The following is a 15,976-nucleotide window of genomic DNA, read 5'->3' on the forward strand; positions in this document are numbered from 1 at the left end:
TATATCTGCACTTTACCATTTTTCAGTGAAAGCCTATACTATTAACTCATTTCCCCGAAGAATTAGATATATCTAACATGACAGTGAAAATGCTGATGCTATCTGTATTACAGATACTGATGCTATCTGTACTAGTCATTGAGTGTTACACTTGATTAGTTGAAATTCAGTTTATGAATAATGAGGCTGAAAGTATAAAATAGAAGCACTAATTTAATGTTATACATAATTCTATTATTAAAATAATCGGATCATTTTACACATAATCTTATATTCAAAACACTTACCTCTACAATGACCTTATGTGAATGTTACTTCAAAGCGGTCATATTTTAAATTGTGAGGCTCGTGTTACTGATCTGGTAATTTCCATCTATTTAGCAAAGCTCTGTGGGTCACCACTGGAAGATTAAACAAACTGGGAGCAAATGAAAAATGAAGACGTTATATGTGACTCTATATCATGCAATTTTGGCAGAGAGAAAAGTTGCATATTTGTGACATATAAGGAAGACTTAGAATGACTGAGGGGTATGTGTGTGTGTGTGTGTGTGTGTGTGTGTGTGTGTATGTATTTGTTTACATGAATGCATGAACATGAGTTTTTTGCAAACACACTTTTTGGTCCAGTAACACTAAAGCATTTTATTTAATTTCTTCAAAAATAATAATATTTAGATATAGTGATTTTTACAGTAGTCACAAGGCTCCAATGAGCATTCTGATGGAAGTCTTTGATAACAGAATAGGACATCATGCACTAAAAGAAAGAATCATAGCTGAACATGAGAGAACTGAGGTTCTTTCAACTACCGACTGAGTAAGCTAGTGAAGACTGAGCAAAGATTCATAACAGTACTAGGCATTGCCATTAATACAATCCTTAAGCCCTGAATAGTTTTTCTTAAATGGACTTTACCTTAGAGAAAACATTATATAACTGTTCTTTTCTCAGACTATGTAACATTTTAGTTTGGTTTTCAGAACATCTCACATTGTCTTGAGTTTAGTCCCCTAAGGTAGTTGCGTGTTTCTGGTGTGTTTATGACAGTTAAGCTGAGGTGGTAGAAATTCACAGCCATTTCTTAAGAAAAATAATTTCGACATTGCCTAGAACTGAATAAAACTCTATCACATATTTTCTTCTACTAAGCTAAATAATATTTATTTGTACACATTATTTTTCCACTAAAATTTTATATACCTACGTAATAATTTTTAAGAGCAGTGAAGTTATCCTATGATATATTTAAATCGGTATTTATTTTAGAGAGTTTTGGTGGGTAGTAATTTATTTTAGCATACCCTATATTAGAATTAATAAGAATAATATTAGAATTAATATTCTTATTTAAACTAGACATACCATGAAATTAAATTATTAAAAGATACTGCACTGCTTATATAAGTGATTGTGAACCCCTCCTGCTATTCACGTAGACCATAATTTAGTTCCCTCCCACAGAATAGCTTAATTTTGGTGTGGATGTCCAGCTGAATATGGCAAAAGTGAAGACATATCTCTTCCAGAATTAGATCATAAGAGACTCTCTTAAATATTCGGAGTTGCTCTGGGAAAAGCCAGCTGTCATTTTGTGAGGACAATCAGGCAGCCTGTAGAGAGGTCTACAAGGCAAAGAAGAAACATCTTCTGCCAACAACCAGAAAGCACTGATGATTTCTAACAACCATATGACTTAGCCTGGAGAATTCTCTAGTTCCAGTCCAGGCCTAGAAAGACTGCTGCCTGGATGGCAGGTGGAATACAACATGGTGATTGAGCATGGGCCAGAGCACCTATAAGTTTCTTTCTGGGTCGCTGACCCTCAGAAACTGTACTATATAACACACTTTTTTAAGCTGCTAAATTTTAGGATAATTTGTTACACAGAAATAATTTATTAATACAAGTAATATAGAAGAAAGATATAGTATTAATTTTTATTTAGCTAATGTGTTGTAAAATAAAATTATTTACAGTATAAACATAAATATTAAATGTATAAATTCCTTTTGACAAATTCATTCAGAAAATCTTGGAATATGAGGTTATAAAATTCTAGCTTGTTGATTTAGTTATTATAGTCTTATTACAGGGGAAAATGCAGAACATTTTTTGTTCTCATTAGGTAAAGTTATCTCGAATTTAAGAAAACATTTGATACAGAAAAATATGTCTACTTTAGTTGACAATAAGGAAAGGATTTTAGATACATTACTTTTTAAAAGTTTTCACCTCTCTTTGACAGATTGCCAGGTAATCTCTGAGTTTTCTGGAACTACTTTCTTATGAATAATAGGAACAAATCTGAAAGTTCTGGGCACAAATGTAGAGGTAATAGCAATGTACAGCAATAGCAATAGTAAGATTGAAATGTGTGATATCCACTGAGAAGACAAAAGAAAATAAACATGGACATTTTAAAACATTATGCAACTGTTTATCTTATATATTCTCTAATTTAATTTCCTATTACAATTCTTGTTGGTGTTTCAGTAAAAGTAAATCTGTTTTTTAATTTAACTTTACATATTTCATAAATAAATGTTGCTTTTTTTACTTACATGACAAAAATAAGAATATACAGTTGGGGAGAAATTAAGTAGGCATATTTTAAGATCTAAAATAATAATCACTTTTATTAAATAATGAATTTTAAAAACATACTATATTTTCTAATTCCTGACAGTTTTCTGACCGTTTTCACTTGGGGAAAAAGTTTTAAAAACTTTATGTTACTAGACCTATGGAAAAGTCCAAGCAAAATCAGGTTGAGCTAAAATGAAGTTCATGGTAAATTACAACTAGAGAAAGACCAGTTTTCCCCCTATGTTAATAAATGTGGGACAGTCTGGATTATACACATGTATAAAAACAAAAAACAAAAAGCCAGAAACAAAACATGAAAAAGTTAAACTATTACCTCACACCATGTAATAACAATAACAAAAACATAACAACAGCAGCAAAGAACAAAACTAGTAACAACAACAACATAAACACTAATTCAAAGCAATCCCTGGCCTAAGTTTAAGAGATAAAACTGTAAGATGACTGTAATGAAACACAATAGAAGGTCTTAGGGTGGGCAAACAGTTCATTAAGTATGATACAAAACTTATTTTGATGATACTTCGATGACTTATATGCCAAGCATTCCCATATTTCATATTTTATCATAACTATACCTTTGAAAAAAGAAATATTATCATTTTTCACATGATCATCTTGAGACACATATTAAATAACTTGTACAGTTTCACACCTAGCATAATGTAGAAACGAGATTTAAAAATATGTGGCTTTAAACATCATCGTCTTTGGGATCACAGTCCTTTGCCTCTCAGATATCTTTGAAGTTCTTTAAAAGAAAATCAAACAATTGAAAGGTATTAAAACACTAGTAGGCAATTTAAGTATGTGCCCAATATTGTAAGATAGAATTGCAAATTAATGCAATGCTCTAATAATTGCAATATGATTGTTACAAGAAAAATGCACAGTTGATGACAATAGTCCTTTGGTACAATCATTTGGCTGAAAATGAATTTAAGAAGTTTAACATTAGAAATAGACATATGAAAAAAATATATTGTGGAAAATTGTTTTAAAATTTACTAAATATTATCAAATTACCCAAGAGTGTTCAATGATTATGAATGAGACAACAATTTTGCAGCCATTAATGTTTGCATTTATTTCTGATATGATTTCAGAATTTGAACTGGAGCCAGAAATTATTAAAAAAAACTTGTAAAACTGTGCCAACCTTGCTAAATAATCATATTTTGTGGAATATAAATTGCAGAAACATTTTGAAGTCAAACACATTGACAAAAATAATGAATAATTAAATCTATTTAAATGGCACTAAGTATCTAGTGTGTGAAACGTCAATACTCAAGAAATAATCATCTTCAAACAATTTCTTTTGTCAAAAAAATTTGGTGTAATCTATTTATTTTAATTAATTAATTTATTTTAATTATTATATTTTCAAGGCAGAGAAATGCCCTGTCACCCAGGTTAGAGTGCAGTGGCTTGATTTAGGCTCACTACAGCCTCCGCCTCCTGGGTTCAAGTGATTCTCCTGCCTCAACCTCCTGAGTAGCTGGAATTACAGGCCATGCCACCATGCCCAGCTAATTTTTGTATTTTTAGTAGAGATAGGGTTCCACCATGTTGATCAGGCTGGTCTTGAACTCCTGACTTCAAGTGATCTGTCCTCCTGGGCCTCCCAAAGTGCTGGGATTACAGGTGTGAGCCACTGTGCCTGGCCAATCCATTGATTTTTAATAACTTTCTTCTTTTGAGAAAATCTAGTAGAATCTTTGGGAAAATCAGACGGACCTGGGCGTGCACATTCAAAATCAAATTTTTGCAGCAGCAGTTTTATTTTAGCGAGTTTGTTTTCTGGCTGCAAGAAAAGAAATTTTAAGAATATTCATCGTTTATTTTAATTTGTAAATTTGTAAATTTATAAGTAAACAAAGCTAAAGCAGCACTTTAACAGATTTTTGATTCCATATAAATGTTTGGACATCTGTGGCTATTTTTGAAAAAAATCATATTGGAGAAAGTGAAAGTAAAAATGACTATTGTCTCTATTTCAAGTTAGGGTATCAAATTCTAAAATTGCATGTAGTTTTTATATTAACATTTGTTAAGGAGACCTTTAAAATAGATGTCTATAGAATAACAATAAGGGCTATTCTTCTTATATCTTTGTGTTGTTATTCAACAACAAAATATGACACTTGCTTATATCTTCTGATACGTTTTTCTGTTTTTAGTTACATGATGATAAATAGAAATGTAGGCCGACACATAGAAGTCAGATAGAGAGTGAGAAACGTAATGAGAGAGAATGTTTGCTAGTTTGATTTTCCATTATAGTTGTAATCTATGTATGGCATTTCATTTCAGAATATATAATACTGGAAATAAGTTGTAATTTTGTCCTTTTGAAGACCACTTTTTTCTTGGAGGAATTATCATTTCATGTACTCAGTTTCTAAAACCTCTTATCAATTAAGACACCAATACTAACATATTTAAAAGATCTAAAATGAAATATGGCATAAGCTCTGCCATATTTAATTATATTTAAATCATTTCAAAATGACACTGCTATGTATAATATGTTATTTTCAATTTATTGCTTTCAATACTTTGCTCATTTTAGGACATATATTACTTTATTCAAAATAAACCTATGGATATGTCAAGAAATGATATTTTCATGCAAAATAAAAGATACATAAACCATTTATCTCTATACTGAACTTGAAATATATGAACTTGCAATAATTGATTTGGTACTAAGTTATTTCCAATATCACTAAAATAGAATAGATTTTATTCACTAAATTGATCTTATAAGACAAAGCCCTATTATATTGCATTAATTATGTTAGCTGAGCAGAAGAAAATAAATAAATATTTTCATACTCAATGGATATCCGACTAGTTAATACCTTCCATCACTTTTACTTGGCAGGTCTTGCCTTAGCACAAAATTATCCCTCTTTCTAATAAGTCTGATATACCTATCATTAGTCTACTTCTGCTTTACTTTTGAAGGTAGTTTTTTATTCATGCTTATAAAATTTAGAAACAAGTTATTAGTTTTCTATTGCTGCCATAAAATAATTACAATTGGCTTAAAACATTATAAATCTATTATACTGGCCGGGCACGGTGGCTTATGCCTGTAATCCCAGCACTTTGGGAGGTGGCTTATGCCTGTAATCCCAGCACTTTGGGAGGCCAAGACAAACGGATCATGAGATCAAGAGATCGAGACCTTCCTGACCAACTTGGTGAAACCCCGTCTCTACTAAAAATACAATCATTAGCTGGGTGTGGTGGTGCATGCCTCTAGTCTCAGCTACTCAGAAGGCTGAGGCATGAGAATCGCTTCAATCTGGGAGGTGGAGGTTGCAGTGAGCCAAGATTGCGCCACTGCACTCCAGCCTGGTGACAGAGTGAGACTCTATCTCAAAAAAATAGAATAAATAAAAATAAAATCTATTATCTCACACTTTTGTAGTTAAGACTAAGACATGGATTGTACATGAGATCATGCCATGTTTGTTCTTCTTTGCCTGGATTAATTCACTTAGCGTAATCTCCCCCAGTTTAATTTATGTTTTTGCAAATGACAGAATTTCCTTCTTTTTAAAGTTTGAATAGTATTTCATTGTGTATATATATCGTACTTCCTTTATCCTTTCATCCAATGATAGAGACCTAGGTTGTTTCCATATCTTGGCTTTTGTGAATAATGCTGCAATGAACACAGAAGTGCAGATATCTCTTTGGCATGCTGATTTCAATTCCTTTGGATATATACTCAGAAGGGAGATTGCTGGAATCTATAAAAGTCAAACTCATAGATGTAGCAAGTAGAATGATGATTATCAGATGTTGGGGAAGGTACGGGGGAAAAGGGAGAATGGTGACTATAATAAATTGTAAAGCATTAGTATATAAGCAAATATATATAAATATCATTAAAAAGTAGATTTTGTATGTTTCTCTACAAAATAATAAGTATGTGAGGTGATAAATTTATTAACTGATTTGAGTTGATTTGGTTATTCCACAACGTAAGCACATATCAAAACACCACATTACACCCCATTAATACATACAATTACTACTTGTCAATTAAGAGAGCCCAAAGTGTCAGCAAGGCAAAATCTTCTGCTGGAGGTTTGGGGAGTTGGGGGGGTATCCACTTCCAAGCTTTTGCAGATTGTTTGCAAATTTCAGCTCCTTGTGGTTTTCTGACTGAGGTCTCCATTTTCCTGCTGGCTATCAGCTGCAGGCTGTTGCTCACTCTTATTTGCCACTATCCTAGACCCCTACTTCTACCTTGAAAGCCAAAACAGTGGACTGTCTCTCTGGCATGTCTCAAATCTTTTCTGCTTTTTCTTCAACCACTCCCCTGGTTCTTCCACTGTCTTCTTGCCCTATGAAAGGTCCATATGATTATATTTGGCCCATCTGCATTATCTAAAATAATTTTCTTATTTTATGGTTGAAAACTTAAATCCATCTGCAAAATCCCATTCTGCCATCTACTGTATCATATTCCTGGGTTCCAGGAATTAGAATGTGGACATCTCTGGGGGGCCATTATTCTGCCTACCCCAGTAAATATAGACATTTATATATGTTTTGTAGACACAAGGAGGAAGAGTAGGACTATTAAAACTCTTGTACATCATATCCTAAAAACAGATAAGTATTTTCTCAAAACAATTTCTTTTTGGCTTCATGCAACACTAGCCTCTCTATATAATGGAATTCTATTATAGTAACAAACATTCTGTTATGTTATTTAGGGCTTACCTTCAGAATGTCTAATTATTTTTTTCTTTCCTTACTGTTAGTCCCCCTTTTCAGTATTCTGGAACAAACCAGCCATTAATTCTCTATATGGGCACGACAGAGGATATTTATTTTATTGTTTGGCTACATAGACTTGCTTTCATAGCTGATGGCATTATTATTATATGCTACAATCTTGATCATGATTATTGCCTTGCCCTTTAAAGTTCAGCATAGTTCAAAACTGGTGTTAATGGGATTTATTTTTCGATGAGCTAGACTATAACATATACTGGGATATTACTAACTTGTATTTTAATCTAGTCATTGAAATTACCTAATCAACACCTAAATATTTTCTAAAATGAGTGAATACTATCTCTTACTCTCCCATACAACCTACTGCCTTTCTTGAATATTTTCATACTGTGATAATTTTTCTGTAGTCCTTCTCCCTAATTAGTGGCATTTATTGGTCTTCTTCTCTCTCTCCCTCCCTCCCTCTTTACCTCTCCTGTTACCCCTTTTTCCTTTTCTGTTTTCCTCTCTCTTCTTTTAGTTTCTAAACTCTGTTTAGATTGTTAAAGCGGTACGATTCTGAGATCTCGTGAAAGCAGTGCATCAGCATACACACTTTGGAATTTCTTCCCGAATCATACTATCCACTCACTCAGTTAAATGTTATTTCAGATCTATGTACAGCAGTTAATGGCTACTTTTTAATATATGGCCTAGAAGATACAACTGGAATATCTCATGGTTTCTCACCACTTGACAGGTTAGAGTGTTAGAAAATGTCATAGAGTGAATTGGGAAACTCAAAATTCTTGTGTTTAATCCCTAATTCTCAAAGTGACTGTGTTTGTAGACAGGGCCTTTATAGGGGTAATTAGGGTTAAATGATGTCATAAAGGTGAAACCCCAGTGCAATAGAACTTGTATCCTTGTAAGAAGAGGGAGAAACCAGGAGTGTGTGGGTACAGAGGGTACAGAAGAAAGGCCATCTGAGGACACAATGAGAAGGCAGTGGCCCTCTGCGAGCTACAGAGGGGCCTCACCAGAAACCAACCCTGCTGGCACCTTGATCTTGAACTTCCAGCCTATGTAACTGTGAGAAAATAACTTTCTGTTGTTTAAGCCACCCCATCTGTGGTATTCTGTCATAATGTCTCTAGCAGACTAAAATACAGGGAACATGTAATTAATGGGATTCCTCTGTCAGTTAAGTTCTGTCTACTTTCAAAATATCTTTAAAGATAGCAGTAAATCTGGGTGCCTTAACTTTGTATACAAAATATTTTTAATTAATTGATTTTTAATGTGTGATATATATATTTTATGATATATAATTATCAAATCAGAGTATTTAGCGTATCTTCAGTCATTTATCATCTGCTGCATTTATCATTTCTTTGTGGTAAGAACATTGAAAAGCCTCTCCTCTAGCTATTTGGTAGTATGCAATATATATAAGCTGCTTCAAAAATTCTTGATTAAAGTAACAACAATCTGAACATGCCTTATAGCTGTGAAGAAAGCAATGTGTGGAACATACTTCAATTTTTATGGACATCAAATGAAGGCATATTTAACTCCATTTTTAAAAAGTCCCTCTAAGGAGATTGTACTAAATTATTTAGTGATTTTATGTAAGATTTTGAAATGATGTATGGAATAGAAATAAGTTTACTGGATTTTCCTTAAGGTGAAAGAAAAATTAAAAGCTAGAGAACAAGATTGAAGGATTCATTGGCTATTTTAGAATTTCACAAGTGATTTGGCTTGTTTTAAAGAAATAAGACCCCAGTGTGGAGTGACGCAATGTTTTCTAGGACGATAATCATAGTGTTAGTTCTCAGTATTATTTCTTACGCTATGTTGTAGCTTATTATTGCTGCCATAACAAATTACCATAAACTTAATGCCTTAAATCAGCATAAATTTATTATCTTAATAAAAAACAAGAAATCCAAATAAAACACAGAGATTAAAATTTTTTTGTTTAAAGAAAAAATCTGAGAGGAAAAGAATTTCATAAAAGTAGTGTTTTCTTTCTCCTACTTCTGGATTTTTTATATATATGGGGGCATAATCCAAATTTTCTGTCTTGAGGATTATGAACTGTTATCCCTAGGTCCATAGAATTCATGCTTCTATTTCACAGGGTATTTGTTGAGGAAATAAGGAGGAATATGAGTCAGCAGAGATTCCAGATTTTGCCCTGTGATCGCCAATCAACAATCCAATTTAAGGCCCAGTTATTGGGCTTCTTGTAATAGCTGCATTGCAGAACGATGAGTAATGTTTAAAATGTCAAAGAAAATGATAAAAGCACTGCATTTTTAATGTCATTTTATAATAGATTTGACTAAGGAAATCCCAAAAAGTTAAATTCTTTGCCCAAGCTTACATATTGAATTTGTGTAAGTCATACTTGAGCCAGATCTTTTGACTATTAATTTGGCATGCTTTTCACACAAGCACATTGCATCATTTTCACCTGCAATTCTCAGGAGTATTTATTTTCTTTCCATAAGTGATTCCATTAATCCTCAATGATTGACTATGTGTTCTTAGGGATTTCCAGATTGACTTTCTACCTTTGAAGCATTATTAGTTCAGAGGAATAATGCAATTGATTGATTTTTTTCCTACTAAATTTACTAGATGAGTCATTGAATTCATCATACTGATTTCTATTTCTATATAACATAGTAAAAATTAGAATATCCAACTTTATAACTTGACCTGATGTTTCCTGTAGTCTAAATACAGTATGGACAATTGCAAAAGCTTTGCCTGTATGTAACTGAAATCATGTCATTATTTTACTAAGATGAACTTCATGGACTACATCATTGATTTAATTATTTTAGGGGGATAGAAAGGAAAATATTGAGATATGAAATTATATAGATACACTTGCATAGTTATTGGTGGTATCAAGTTATTCAGTTTTTCTAATTTTTAACCATTTTGCATCATTTTTTTGTTTCACAGTTGTATTCTATTCACATGGTTCTTGAAATTTCCATTATGCCAATACCAATGCAGCCAAAGTTATGTTCACAAAAAGGTTTAGTGAATGTTGTATGCAATTTCTTTTCATTCAGGTGTTCACAGCATATTTTGTTATAATTAATAGTTCTCAAAACTGCTGCAGTAAGGTTATTCTTAGTAAACATCCATCCCATTGTATGTACGGATTTAATGTGATAAAATGATTTCTTCCACAGGCTTTGCTGATGATCATATCATCTCAAACAGCTTCTCTAGGCATTGATGGCCTTTAAAAAACTGGATAATTTGGATATATCTTCTGCTTTTCAGCTGCTGGCCTCATTGTGCAACCTTCTCATTGACGTACTTCGCCTCACATTGCATCCTGGCAAGGCCAAAATTTTGAATATTCAGTATTTTTTGAGGGTTCACTGTGGTTTCTGAGAGGATGAGTTGTTTTCCACACATCACAGAAACTAGACAAGAAAGAAGATGGTCTTTGTCCCTTTCTATCTGTTCAGTCCACTTAGTTTTCTCCTCTCAATATGGTTTCTGTGTCCATGATCAGGTCAGCAAGCCTCCCTCTCCCTCTTTACAGCCACCCAGTTTTGAATGATTATTTTAGGGTTTCTTCCTTGGTTTAAGGAAGGGCGCCTGCTACTCTTTTCACTATTACTAGAAAGGAAGAGGGGAGGGTTCAGCTTCTATTAAAAAATATGCCCTGCTTTCAAAAAAAAAAAAAAGGCACGTTTCTTATATAAACACAGCAGTGAGATGGAGGTACTTTTTCTTTAGGATCTGTTAAAATGACAACTCTCAGTAAGTATAGGGAGATGATTGCCCTCAGGATAGGTGATTCTCTGAACTCAGAATGTTGGATCTATACTGTTTGGCCTTAGTTGTGGTTCTTGAGTATTAGTTGTGGTTCTTGACTATTAATTGTGGTTCTTGACTATCAGTTCTGCAGAAGTAAGAAAAAAAAGCCCCCTAGTACTTAATGTCATGTGGTTTGTGTCCATGTTTTCGTTGATTTTTTTTTCTTAACTTTCTAGTGTTTTATCATTCTAATAGAATGCCACATTCAAAGATCCTCTTAGATATCTCAAATAATTTTTTCTTCATGAAATTTACATGTTAAGTATTTTCAGTGCCCATTATTGGTTGGTATTTTGCACATTAGGAAAATGATTAATCTACATTTGCAGATTAGTGAATTATCCAAAGACTGCACAGTTATGAATATAGAATAAATCTAATAAATCTAAGTAGATTAAAAAATACACATTTGGTGCTTGAACAACACAGGTGTGAACTGCCTGGGTTCACTCATATGCAAATATTTCTCTGCCTTTGCCACCCCGGAGAAAGCAAGACCAACGTCTCCTCTTCCTCTTCCTCCTCAACTTACTCAATATGAAGACAACCAACATAAAGACTTTTATGATGATGCACTCCCATGTAATTAATAGTAAATATATTTTCTCTTCCTTATTTTTCTTAATAACATTTTCTTTTCCTTACATTATTGTAAAAACATAGTGTATAATACATATAACATACAAACTATGTGTTAATTGACCATTTGTGTTATTGTTAAGGCTTCTGGTCAAGAGCAGGCTTTTAGTAATTAAGTTTTTGGGAAGCCAATAGTTGTATTGGCTCTTGACTACGTGAAGAGTTGGCAACACTGTTAAAGCACCAACTGTATACAGTCTGAATTTTTAAACCTAACATTTACATGGGTTCCAAGTCAACTGTATGTAATATTTTCCATAATCAATAAACAATTTAAAAACATTTTCTATCTAAAAATATAGGCAACTTATATAGTCAAATGTAATATAAACCCAATATTTCAGTGCTAATTCGAATTCATTTTAACAATGTAAAATGTAAATATAATCCAGGTTAACTTTATTCTATCAAACAAGTTTTTTAATACATTCAGAATATTTGATCTTTATTTCGAGAATTTTCAGATACACACAGGGCAGGGGATTTCCTTTAATGAACAAGGCAGAAATGTTTTATTATTGTTCATTCCATTAATTGATGCATATCTTTCACATTTATTCCACATTTTGAAATAAAAAGAACAAACTTTTTAATCACAAAATTTGTAAATTCTTCAAGTTTTAGGAAATTGATATTAGTATGTTTTTACTGATTTACCTCATTTGCTATTTGGCTTTTACATAAAAGGTTGATTTAAGAGTTTGTATTTAACATATTTGAGTAGGAATATAAGGAAAAGGACATAAAGTGATGACTTTATGAAGGAGGCAGGCCCTCAGTTGTTTTTGTACATATTTATTAAAGCATAGTCTGACCCATTCATGACATATTGATTATGGCTCTCTCTCTATATATATATATGAGATGGAGTCTCGCACTGTCACCCAGACCAGAGTGCAATGGCACCACCTCGGCTAACTGCAACCTCCACCTTCCCAGGTTCAAGCAATACTTTCTCCTGCCTCAGCCTCCTGAGTACTGGGATTACAGGTGCCTAACACCACGCCTGGCTAATTTTTGTATTTTTAGTGGAGACGGGGTTTCACTAGGTTGGCCTGGCTGGTCTTGAACTCCTGACCTTGTGATCCGCCCACCTCGGCCTCCCAAGTGCTGGGATTACAGGCAAGAGCCATCGCTCCTGGCCGTTTATGGCTATTTTTATACTACAACAGCAGAACCAATTGTGACGAAGACTATATGGTTTACAGAATGTCCCTTTATAGGAAAACTTTGCTAACCCTTTTTTTTTTCTATGAGGCCATTTTAAATTATCTTCATTTTATGCAGGCAATAACTTAATCACAGAAAATTGAACGTCTTTTTGAACACAAAACTGGTAAATTAAAAACTATGTTTTTGTTATCCAGGTGAATTTGACTATAAAAGGCATATATGGATTAGCTACCAAAACAAAAACAAAAAAAAAAGGAGCTGGGCATTCTAAGCAGAGAAAACATCATTTTGGTGGAATCGAAGAACACTGAGAATCGAGAAACTCTAGATAGTTTATTTTGGCTTCTATATCTTAGAAATAAGAGACGCCCAGCATATGTGACTGGAACAGAAGGCAGGAGTGAGCTATATATAAAGGGCTCTATTACTACGCTAATGTGTTTGGCCTACAGGCTTTATATAGGCAAGCAACATGGTCAGATCTGTACATTAGGAGTACCAGTCTAGTAACGTTATGGGAGATGAAATGGAATCAGGCTACTCTAGAAGCAGTCTGGTTATGTAAAACAGGGTTCCCCAACCCCCGGGCTGTGGACCGGTACCGGATGGTGACCTGTTAGGAACTGGACCTCACAGCACAAAGTCAGTGGGAACCAAGCGAGGATTACCACCTGAGCTCTGCCTCCTGTCAGATCAGCATGGTGAAATCCCGTCTCTACTAAAAATACAAAAAAAGTTAGCTGGGCGTGGTGGCATGTGCCTGTAATCCCAGCTACTCGGGAGGCTGAGGCAGAAGAATCACTTGAACGTGGGAAGGCGAAGGTTGCAGTGAGCGGAGATTGCGCCACTGCACTCAAGCCTGGGCGACAAGAGCAAGACTCCATCTCAAAAAAGAAAAAAAAAAGTCCTTTCTTTCTAACATTATCTTTATAGGCCACGTATACTTGTTCACAAAAAGACACAAGCACACACATACATATACACAACAGAGGAAGTAAGATGGAATTACATAAAAGTATGAATAGACATGGCATGAACTGACCACAGCTACCCTTTACAACATAATTTTTATTTTTCCTTTCTTCTTCTTTTCCTCGGCCTCCTTCTCCTCTTCCTTATCCTCTTTGTCCTTCTGTTACTGAAACACCAAGGGTTCAGTCTAGGACCTGCTGCTTGCAGCACAGAAAGCTGACCACTGAGACACCTAATTGGGTTCTGCAGCTGAGGAAATGGGAGATTATTCCCAAATTCATCTCTCTAAAATTAGGGGTTTATAAAGCAGAGAAGAAATGGAACAATGTATAAGAAAATGGGAGCCAGGGAGTGGCAGGGAAGAAATCATGATGAATATGGAGTCCAGCATCTCCGTGTCTAGATGCTGTGATCTGGTGAGTTTCAGTTCCTTGATACTTTCTTTGAGAAGCCTAAAAGTCATTTCCTGAGAAAGGAACTCAAACAAAACGAATATAAATTTCAAGTTTAAGAGCAGAGGGTCACTTTCCTTCTTTATTTAAAAAAAAAAAAAACTGTCTATGGGACTATTGGGTCATTTTCACTTCTCTCTTCCTTCTTGAACTCCTTTATTATTATTATTTTTTCACTTATTACTGGAAGGGGCAAAGAACTGAAGTCTAGGTAATTAGTAAGTGAAAGCTTAGATATTTAAGTATTAAAACCCAAAGTTCAAGTGATAGGGACTTCTTATAGACATACAATAATATTCTCTAATGGGCAGAGATGCTATTGCGTTCTTGGATTATTAAATATCTCCAAATACCCCTCTTCTTCTCTTTCCTCCGAGCCTCTTAAGCTCTTACTGCTCCTGTTTGAGCCATGTCTGTGTGCATAACCCTAAAATAAAGCAAGTTTTGGAATGGAAATGCTACTTCCCTCACATCAAACCATAGGTGAGAATAAACTAAAGTCTGATTTATTGAACACACAGATCACAGACCTTGAGGAAGCATAATTTTATTGTGCATTATTCATAACTATAAATATATTATAAACTCCGCTGTTATTTTTGTTTATTTTTGTGTGTTCATTTTGGCCTAATTTGCCCACCAAAGTAAGAATATGTATTACGAGTGTAATTCTTCAAAGAGATGTTATGATTTCTGAAAGGCAGTGAAGGTGAATTCTCAATAATCTTAACACATTGACAGATACCGAATCATATTTGAATACTAATATTATTATCTTAATAATTTTGCAATGATATTCCAGAAAGTACTAAAATATCATTTTGCCTTTATGATAATCTTTAAATATTTTAAATATTCATAGAATTTCATTGTGAGTGCATTGAGAAAAACTATACAAAACTATAGCCTTGAGGATCAGTTTATAAATAATTGTGTTATTTAACTTCCATCCTAAAGCAATAGAAGATATAGTTCACCGATTCCATTATGGTGAAATTTTGCTTACTATGTTGACATACCAGGAGCTCAAAAAGTTTGACCATTATAAGAGTGGGGATTTGATACATGAAATATGGCATAGTGCTTACAAATACTGATCTTTGGGTCCTAGCCAGACATACGATAACATAATTTAGGGTTGGCCCAATATATCATATTGATTTTATTACATTATAATTTATTATAAAATAGAATAGAATTTTTATTTGATAAATATTTAATATAAACAAAAATATTTCTCATTTCCCATATGATCTTCTAATCACTCCATTTCAGAAGAAACTAGTTTCTTCCGAGCACCTTGTTTCAAAACTTCCATAGGTGACCATCCTAAAGCAATAGAAGATATAGTTCACCGATTCCATTATGGTGAAATTTTGCTTACTATGTTGACATACCAGGAGCTCAAAAAGTTTGATCAATGATTTTTTAAAATGCTTATTCTCTTTTTGTATGTTGTGTTAAGATATTTGCTTGCTTTCAATTTTCCATTACTCAAGATGATGCCTCAAGCTTTAATATATTA

The 15,976-nt window shown here is 33.6% G+C and overlaps 1 long non-coding RNA gene across 3 annotated transcripts in view; it reads left to right on the forward strand.

Annotated features, from left to right (window-relative positions):
- Positions 1–15,976, forward strand: part of LOC105477104 (uncharacterized) — a 264,418-nt gene that overhangs the window by 207,489 nt on the left and 40,953 nt on the right. For 2 of the 3 annotated variants that reach the window (XR_984479.2, XR_011614684.1), the window contains exon 1: positions 8,263–8,449. The exons of the other annotated variant lie outside the window; for it this stretch is intronic. This is a non-coding gene — a long non-coding RNA (uncharacterized lncRNA). Of the gene's footprint in view, positions 1–8,262; positions 8,450–15,976 lie in introns of those variants that run through there. 3 annotated transcript variants of the gene reach the window in all.

This window comes from Macaca nemestrina, chromosome 16 (genome assembly GCF_043159975.1).
Source record: "Macaca nemestrina isolate mMacNem1 chromosome 16, mMacNem.hap1, whole genome shotgun sequence".
Lineage (NCBI taxonomy): Eukaryota > Metazoa > Chordata > Mammalia > Primates > Cercopithecidae > Macaca > Macaca nemestrina.